This window comes from Corapipo altera, unplaced genomic scaffold (assembly GCF_003945725.1).
Source record: "Corapipo altera isolate COAL_440 unplaced genomic scaffold, ASM394572v1 75, whole genome shotgun sequence".
Lineage (NCBI taxonomy): Eukaryota > Metazoa > Chordata > Aves > Passeriformes > Pipridae > Corapipo > Corapipo altera.
The window spans coordinates 615,527-625,860 of NW_020884887.1; positions in this window are offsets into that span (position 1 = coordinate 615,527).

Here is a 10,334-nt window from a genome sequence, read left to right on the forward strand (position 1 = left end):
CTTGATCTAGAGACCCTCTGAGGTCCCTTTCAGCCTGAGATGTTCTGTGATCTAAGTCTGGGTTTTGAGACCCCAGACACCATCCCAGGCTCACCCACAGGTCCTCAAAGGAAAGGGATGCTCACACCACAATGACCAATCCACTTCAGGGTTTGAGGATGCTCTCAAGCATCATGCTTGGGCGCTGCTGCTGAGGGATAGAGAAATAGTCCCCCCATATCCATATCTCACTAAGTGGAATAGTAAGTGTGTAATAAAGTAATAATAACAGCCTTTCTATATTGATTAATCTAACTGCTAATTGAGGAATCGGCATGATCTCTACCCACATGTAAAGGTGCTTTTGCTTGCTCACACCTTTCCATCAGCGCTTCCATGTTTGCCCTCAGAGCTCCAGAGAACCTGTGAGATGTGTCACTGAATTCACCCTTGCTCACAAGAAGGGTGAGTGAGGTTCAGAGAAGACAAGCAACTTGTTTGGAGACAGGGTGAGCACTGTGCTGGGTGGATCATCAAAGTATTGAATGCACCAGCCTTGTCTTCCTCCCTCAGGTGGTTTTACCTGATTTTTAAACCTGGGCACAGTCCATTCTCACAGCTCAGCTGATGGATGGTAACTCATTAAGCAGCAGTAATGCAAGTGGGTCTCTGAGCCCTGCAAACAATTCCCTAAGGACAAACAACCTCCCCTCTGTTCACACAGGGAAACTGCTTTTATTTCCCTGACTGTCCCTGAACCTCTTCTGGCTCCCAATTTAAAGTCATTTCCTGGGGCACTTTCAATTGGATGGCTGGAAAAATCAGGGGTTTTAATCTTTTTTTTTTTTTTTCAATTTAAGGAGATCATAATTATGGATATCATAGTGCTGATGCTCCACTAGGGAATCAGAGAGGCTCAGCACCAAACTGCTGGCAGCAGGTGGACTGTGAATCACTATCTGCTCCAGTCACCTGCCAGGAGTCCCCCACCCCTCCTCAAGCAGATCCGCTGATGGGTTGTTGTGTTTTTGTTGTTGTTGTTGTTGATCGCTGACACAAAAGAAGCTGAAGCGACACCGTTTTTAGCTGAGTATCCAAGGCGACCTCATTAACATCTCTGCAGAGGAGCCCTTTAAAAAACATCAGTCACGGTGGTCCGAAGTGGAAGAGAAACTGTTCCCTGTTTTCTTGATCAATCGCTTAAAATTCAAGGTCGGGGTGCGGAGCAGGGAGGGCTCCCCGCCAGTCACTGCGGGGTTGGGCTCAGGGTTTTTTTGGAAAATAGTGATGCTGTCGTACTGGAGAAAATCCATGCGCTCCCTCAGAGGAGCACTATTGGGAATAAATGCTGGAAGCTGTTCCACTTGAGCAGATGGCTGAAAAACTTTGGCTGAGAAATAAATTGAGTATGACGGTCTGAGGGCCAATCACAGATGGATGAAATTCTAGTGATGTCCCAAATGTCCTGAACATAGAAGGTTCTCTTCTTTCCCCTTTTGTGCTAAAAAACCATAGTAGGATTTTTAATACAGACTGAAAAAAACGCTGATGGAGTGAGACACAGAGATAACAGTTTAACGTCTTCTGGAGCAGCACCACGTTTACTGGAGCCCCGAGGTTCAGCCACCTCCAGGTCAGCAGTGGAGGAAAGTGCTGATTGTGCATGGATGGACCATGACAGAGGGGCTGGGGAATGCCCCTGTGCTCCTCCAGGCACAGTCTGGTGCCCATGTGCAACACCAGGCATTCAAATATTCCTGCTGAAGACAAGTCATGCAGAACCCTAAAGCAAATTATTTTTTTCTTCAGGATCTTTCAACCCTGCCTCAGGGTAGACTGGAAAACTGTGCTCCCAACATGGAGTTAAATGGAGAAGTCACTAGGAACTCCTTTCCTTGGTTTCAGGCCACTCCATAAACCCAGGGATGACCACTGAGGTGTATAATCCTAACAAACCATTCTCCCTCCACTGCAGCACATAAAAGGAGCCATGAGCACTGGGTTTCAAATCATGGGCTCTGGGATCCAACCCAGTGCAAATCCCAGACTTCAACTCATCTCTCCTCATGCTCAGAAGTGAAATGAGCCACATTTCAAGTGGCACATGTCTTGCATGTCCTGAAAACACCCTGAGCCCAGATCCTCCCTTCCCAATTCCTCAATTGACAGGATGCCATGAGAGCTGGTAAGACATCAGCTGTTTAGTTAGGTTAGTGTAGCCTGGCAATCAGCAGCACCCGAGCCCAGCATGATTCCCCAGGGATGCAGTCCTTTACAGTGTGAGGACTGGGGCACAGAGCAGTCCTGTGCCCTTTCTAGCAGGTGAGGCCACACACCCACCCCATTCAGATTGTCCTTGAACAGCTCCCTCCCACTCACTGTTTTTCATGATGGGAGAAGCTCATGCATGTGAAGGCTGTTATAACCCAGCCACAACGTGGAATCTCACGGGGCAGCTTCAGCAGCTTCCAACAGGAAACATCTTCTATGATCAAGTGACCAGCTGGACTGATTACATGGGATTTAGTCATTGCTTCAACAACACAGGACACCATAAGCCCACGGAGCTGCAAGAAGGGTCCACGCTGCCTGTGGAATCTTGCTGCCAACTTGCATCAGTGTGTGCCATTCGCTGAGGTGTCAGCCCATGATCTATGGCCAGGTCAGTGACAGCTGTGACAGGTCAGACCACACCGTGAGGACTTGTCAGGACTCACTGAAAGCTGCACAAGAGCTGGACAGGGTTACAATAATCCTGGCAGCACTGCCCGAGAGCTCTGCCTGCAAGACTGGGGTGGATATTAAAGGCTGGACTCAGCCTGCATCTGCAGTGCCCAGCAACAGTTTTATCAAATGAGCTTATCAGCAACGCTGCTTATTCCTCTCAGCCAGTGGCTGGTATGGGCTGCATTAACCACCCTCAGCCCTTTGTGGCAGATGCCCCTTTAAAAGCCAGTCTTTGTGGCTCAGGGATGTATTTGGGTTTTTTTAACAAACATACATTCACACTTACATCATCTTTGTGGATTCTAGTCCAAATAACAGAGGAAACAAAAAATACCTCACTAGGAACAGTCTTCATTGCTGAGAATGTAGGTGATGAAAGTCCAATGGGAAAAGGATGTGAAACGTGCTCTGTTGGTGCAGGGAGCAGGACCTTCCCTGCCCCTGAGACTTCAGGCCAACCTTACTGCACTTTATGTTTGCAGGCTGAGCCTGGCACTCAGGGTGTCCTGCTTAGTCCCACACCAAGTTGGCAGAGGAGTTTTAAATACTGGAAAAGACTCTTCACCAAAGACAGCAGAGATGATATCCTGGGCTGGGTCCTGCCTTTGCACTGTGGTCAAGCAGTGAGGGGGAGTCCAGGTCTGGAAATGTTTTTGCCATGTTCTCCAAGGACATGGGTGTAGCTCCCCCAGGGCATGGCCTGTGCAAGCAGAGAGGGAGGGTGTGTGACAAGCACACCAAGGGAGATGCTCCACACCTCATCTCATGGGACATGAACAGGGCCCCTCACTGTCTGTCTCCATCACCAAAATTTGGCAAATCAGGTCATGTCTGGGTGTGACACAGTGGTACAAAGGCTCAGCACCATCCTCAGCACTGACCAACATACAGGACAGGACACAGCCAAACATTTCCCCATGATATCCTTCCAGTCTGCAACAGTTTGTGATTTAGAGGCTTCCTGACCCGGAGTTAAAGTCCTTGTATTCAGTCATCCTCAATGGATTTCTTTTCCATGACCTTGTTTGTGAGTTTGTACCCCCCAGTAAAGTCAGAAATTCAAGTGCTTCATTATAAGCATTTTCTTTACCATTTCCTGATTAATCATCCCCGCCACCACGGTCATTACAGCGGTTCCCAGAGACCAAGCAATTGTAGGGCTCATTGGTCAGGCACCAGGCAGCTCACAGCCCTCACTTCAGAGGGTTAGAATGGAGTAACTGAGCAGAACCAGCAGTGGGGTGTGGGCAAAGTCACATCCTCAGGAGGAGAGCACAGGAGATATTCAGCTACGAAGCACATGCTGAGCAGCAAGGAACTGGAGGGGCTGGGGAGGATGTCAGAGGACGGTGAGACAAGGGGAATGGAGAATTGAAACTGGAGATGCAGATGGATTAAATAGTTAATCTGCATTATAAACAGCATAGGTGAGAGTTTGCTACTGAACCTCTTAATCCAGCTATTACCATGCAACGTGGCCATTTCCTGCCATTCTAATGCACCACTCATCCTTGGGGTCTGGACAAGCAACAGCAGCAACAACAACAACAAAAAGAGACACAAAAGAACCTTTTGTGTGTTTGTGCAGTTTGGGATTTCCCTACTGTAAAAAATGTACCCACTCCTGAAAGAGAGAACGTCATTGGCTGCCTCATCCATGTTATAGTTAATGGTCCTGAGCAACTCAGAAATGAGAAGGTTGATGTTGGAGGCAAATCTTCTGGGCTCCTGTGTGTGGCACAGCAGATGTGACCTCATGAGAATTTACTTAGGCACAGATATAGGGGGTTTGAAAGGTGGTGCTGCCTTAAACCTACAACTCCCCCATGACCCAGCAAGCACATGAGAACATATGAGGGGATGGATGGGAGGATGGAGGGCAAACTTTGAAAAGATGAAGGCAAAGAGCGACGGATCTGCTCACAAATAGTTTATGACTCAAAAAGAGGAGGCAACTCCCTGGACTGTGCATCCCCAGCTGTTAGTGCTTCTTCCCATGCTTAGGCAGACGTGAGTCCCTCCCACTGTGGGAAGTGCCACAGCAGGTGTGTCCCACATGCCATGTCACAGCGAGGTGGCAGCACCACAGTGATGGTGCCACAGGTGCTGGGAGAACTGACCCAAGTGTGACCTGGCACATCTGAAAGGCAGCAATGGGAGAGCCCAGTGCCTTCCCCAGGGCCATGTGAAAATGAAGTGAAGACTCTCAGTGTAGGAGAGGGGTGGTTGGCCTGGGAATGTGAATCTGTGTGACACACAAAGCCCCGAGTCCCTGTTCTGTCTCAAGCTCGCGCAGCCATCGGTACCTGTGCGGAAAGCGCTGCCCTTGAGTTCCCATCCAAGTGGTTTATGTCTCAGTTACATGCCACTGAACACGCTAAGACCTTTATTTCTAAGGAGAGCAAAGCAGGGATGTGCTGTTCCTGGAATTTCGACCAGTTCTGGAGATGTGTTTGAAGGCAGCATGTCATGCAGTCCAACACAGAGACAGGGGCTGGAGGTCCAAGATGGAGTGGAGCAGATCCACCCACTAAGCTGAATTCACACAGCACATCTCAAGGAAAAGGACTGGATTTAGCTGCTTTTTCAGGCATCACCTGGTATTTCAACAGGCAGATTGATCAAATGAGATGGAACCCCTCCACTGAAAGCTCCAGAGGACACGGCTGTGTGGAGGTTCTTGACAAGTTGCTCAAGAGTGCACAGGATAAAGAGGTACTGCTGACAGTGGTAGTGTGTCCTCCGACCCTTAGAGCACTGGAAGGTGTTCTAATATCTTCCTGGAGCCTTCTCCTCTCCAGGCTGAACACCTCCAGCTCCCTCAGCCTGTCTCCATAGCAGAGGTGCTCCAGCCCCTGGAGCATCTCCACGACCTCCTGTGGACTGGTCCATATCCTTCTTGTGCTGAGGACTCCAGACCTGGATGTAATCTGAAGACTTCCCCTAGTGCTACCTCTGGGGGAGCAATGACGGAGAGGAGAATATTGTTGGCCGAACTCCTTTGGTAATTCTTCACTGACTGATTGGAAAATCATGTTATCTAAAAAAAAAATCAAAAAACCACCACCAACAAGCCACTCTCATTAGGAGGCATTTTCTCACTCTTGCGTGGGAGATTCTCCATGATTCAGCAGCAGCCACATCTTCCTGCTTTACCTCCACATAGCAGCTGATGTGGCTTTCTGAGCCCTGCAGAGACTGCACAGTCCTCCTGGAGGGACTGGGACTGGGACCCTCTGCCTCCAGAACAGGCACTGGAAGCCCCTGGACAGCAGAAATCTCTGGCTTCTCTCTATCAGATTTCTGCCTTAGTGTGCAGGGTTGGGAAGGGTGTTTTCCTCCTGAAGGCCAAGGGAAGCTACCTGTGTGCAACTTTTTGAGTGACTCTCTGAACCAGACGTTACTGGAGGCGCAGAACAAAGAGAAGAGAAAGTTACCCCTGAAAAATGAGCCCAGCCCAGCCTAATTCCTTCAGACAAAAGCACCTGCAAACATCAGCCAAACACTTCATGCTGGCAGTGCTGCCTGGAGCTCGCAGGCTGTGTCACTGCAGCAGAGCTCCGACAGCCCCGCTCCGGCAGCAGAGCAATCCATCTCCTCCTCTTGCTGGCCTTGGCAGCAGTCAATGATCCTCAGCCATTCCTCCAATACCTGCAGGCTCAGTACCACTGCTGTAAGAGCTGCTTCTGTGATTGATGCTGAAGGAAGGGATGCTCAACCCTGCACAGCACTCAGCTCTCCCCTTCTGCTGCAGTGGAGGGTAAAGCAACTCCCCCAAACCATGAGAATCAAGTCCAGCACACATCAGTCCTTTGCTCATCATGTTCAACATATGCACATTATTGAAAAAGTGGGCCTGGCAGAGACCCCTTTAACACAGGAGGGGAGTGAAGGGGCAATTCTGCTCCTTTCAAGCTTGAAGGACTCAGGGCCTCCAGTTTAGGCTGAAGATGCTAAAATGTCGCAAGACTCTGGGTAGGGTCAGGAGCTGCTGACACACAACTGCTGAATGCTTGGTGCTCAGAGGAAGAGATCAGGAAGGGACAATAGGAGATTGCACCAATTCTTGCCTCACCATTGTCATTAGGATGAAATTTTTCGTTGTGAGGGTAGAGAGGCACAGGTTGCCCAGAGAAGCTGTGGCTGCCCCATCCCTGGAAGTCTTCAAGGCCAGGTTGGACAGGGCTTGGAGCAACCTGGGATACTGGAAGGTGTCCCTGCCCATGGCAGGCGGTGGAACTGGATGATCTTTAAGGTCCCTTCCAACCCAAACCACTCTGTGACTCCATGATCCTGAGAAAGAAGCAAATATGGACAACCCACAACAAACATTACCAAAAGCCCCAGCTAAGATCAGTCCCCTCCTGAGCTACATCAGTTACAACAACATTCCTCCAACCAGAGATGGATTAGTATGTTTAAACTCTCCTTGCAAATCGCTCCTAATAAGCAGCTAATTTTTTTGCAGAGCCCAGGCAGGCAGGTTGATCCAGAGGGCTGGAGCTGCCTGCAGAAATATGCAGTCACCTGACCGGGGCCTCGCTGTCTTCACAGGCTGTTTGGTAAACAGTCATTATAAATAATAAATCAACAGCATGCTAATGAAATGAGCTCTTTTTAGGATGCTTTAGAGAAAGCCTCTAATTTAATATAAAAGAAACTCTAATCCACTCTGCCAAGTTATGAAGAGGATTAAACCATCTTCAAATAATGGCGAAATATTCATTTACTGCCTTACTAGCACAGGAACTGAGGGGAAAGCACAGGCACAGAGGAGGGGTCAGTTCCCCAATCCTTGCATTCAAAGGAGAACTGTTGTACCATGGTGCCTGGAAAACCTATTAAAACACTGATCCTGTGTCCATGAAAATCAAACACCTGCTATCAGTTTGGTGGGAACTACCTTCACTCTTCAATGAATTTTAAAAAGCCTTTCTAACTCAGTGCTGCCATGAGCTGGTCATGGCCAAGTGGTGTTTAAAAATGGAGTAAGAAATTTGTTGCTCCAGTGTGTTTTCATGTGAAGGAAGGACCTGAGACAGCAAGGACCTAAGAGACACTGAGGTCAGGATGGGAAGGACTGGGAACAAGCAAAATGAGTTGTATGAGTTTGCAATCAAATTTTGGGCTCATTTAAGTCAAGCTGAGTGTGTACAAAATAGAGCCCTGGTCTGAGAGCCTCATCTTCCCTTTGCTTTTGAGAGTCTGTTCTGAAAATCAGAAGCTTGTTGAAATTATAGTAAAGACACAGACACACAAACATCACTTAGGTGGACAAAGAGAGTCATCAGAAGAAGGGGAAATAAAAGAAATGAGTGAACACAGAAAACTGACTGGGAGAAGGTTGCATGAGAGGCTCTGGGTTTTTTCTCAGTGGGGTTCAGTGGCACATGGATTTGAGAGGATTGAGATGGACTGTTCTATACTATTCCATCGGTTCTTATGTGAGGAACCATGTGAAAAAGCTTTTCTTTAAAAGTCGTTCATGGATTGATGAAAATTTCTGCCAGCTCAGCACCCTCAGCAATTCCCTACACTTCCCAACTCATCCACACTGCTCCATGCAACCCACAGCATTCCTGGAGCTGGGAACCTGAATATGTGAGCTGAGGAACTGTAGGAAAAGCCTGAGACACGTGGGAGGGCTGAGGAGTAAGGAGTAGGTTGGCTCTGACCTGTGAGGACACAGGGAAGATCTTCAGAGCTCTCTCTGGTGATGAAGAACAAGAAATGTCCAGATATAGCACAGAATCACAGAATCATTAAGGTTGGAGAAGACCTCTAAGATCATCAAGGCCAACCATGAACCCAGCACCACCACACCAAGTGCCACAGCCACATGTTTTTTGAACACCTGCAGGGATGGTGACTCCACCACTGCCCTGGGCAGCCTGTTCCAGTGCCTGACAAACTTCTATGAAGAAATTCTTCCTGATGTCCAACCTGAACCTCCCCTGGTGCAGCTTGAGGCCGTTTCCTCTTGTCCTGTCACTTGTTACCTGAGAGAAGAGCCCGACCCCCACCTGGCTCCCCCCTCCTGTCAGAGAGTTGTAGAGAGGGAGAAGGTTCCCCCTGAGCCTCCTTTTCTCCAGGCTGAGCCCCCCCAGCTCCCTCAGCTGCTCCTGGTTCTCCAGACCCTTCCCCCGCTCCATTCCCTTCTCTGGACTTGCTCCAGCACCTCAGTGCCTTTCTTGGGGGCTAGATCAGCTGGATGCAGAGCCTGAAATCTGCCAGCACCCCTGCCAACAAATGGAGTTTTAATCAATGATCAATTCAAAAGTGCTTGACAGACACATTGGAGATGATGATATTCCACAGGATGCAAAAACTGAAGACCTGACTCTGTGCACAGAAGAGTGAGCAGCAGTTGGACAGAGGCTGCTCAGCCCAGGGCATCCTGCTGGTCGTAGATGACCAGTTAATCTTGATCCCCACCACACCACCTGAATAAAGCAAGGCAGAAACCAGTCCAGAATGTCTGGACAACACCAGAGGGCTGGTGTTGGATCAGAGCTCCCAGTCAGTACCTCAGCTGCTGACAGTGACCCGTGGTCAGAGCAGGGCTGAGAGGAGCAGCCAGCACTCAGTGCCTGATTATTTTCTCTCATTTCCTATGCAAGTCTCTCATCATCGAGTCATCCCACAGTGACCCACAGCTGCACTGATTTACGATGCTGTGCGTGCACTGGCATCACACACCAGGGAGTGCAGCTGCTGGGTTTTATACTCCAGCCTTCCTAGGTGCTGCAGAAAACACAAAATACAGCCGGTCCCTGTCTCAACAGAGCATGCAGCCTTCTGCAGAGACACCAAAACATGCTTCACCTTCATGCAAGTTTTCAATAGATAGACTGCCTCTTGTCTATTTAATAAGGAACTGTCTAAATATGCATGAATCCAATCAAGTAAAACAGCTATCTGTCTGCCTGGGAGTTTGAAATGGCTCCGGGTTACACTTTATTCCTTTATTTAAATTTTTAAAAAGGAGGGTACTCCAGTGTAACAATGTCTTGCTGTATTATATTTACACAAAAGCCATATTCACAGAACCATAGAATGGTTTGGGTTGGAAGGGACATTAAAGATCATTGAATTCCACCCCCTGCCATGGGCAGGGACACCTTCCAGTATCCCAGGTTGCTCCAAGCCCTGTCCAACCTGGCCTTCGACACTTCCAGGGATCCAGGGGCAGCCACAGCTTCTCTGGGCAACCTGTGCCAGGGCCTCCCCACCCTCACAGGGAAGAATTTCTCCTAATATCTAATCTGACTCTGTCCTCTGGCTGTGGGAAGCCATTCCCCCCTGTCCTGTCACTCCAGGCCCTTGTCAATATTCTCTCTCAATCTTTACTGCAGGCCCCTTCAGGAAGGTTGCAATTAGTTCACCCCAAAGTCTTCTCTTTTCCAGGCTGAACAATCCCAATTCTCTCAGTCTTTCCTCACAGCAGAGCTGATCCATCCCTCTGATCATCTTGGTGGCCTCCTCTTGACTCTTTCCAAGAGGTGGATGCCCCTCCTGTGCTGGAGCCCCCAGAGCTGGGTGCTGGCCTTTGTCTATGCTGGGATTTCTTCTGGATAAAATAGGGCTGGGCTTGCCCATGGAAACAGCTCCCTGACCTGAAGGGCAGA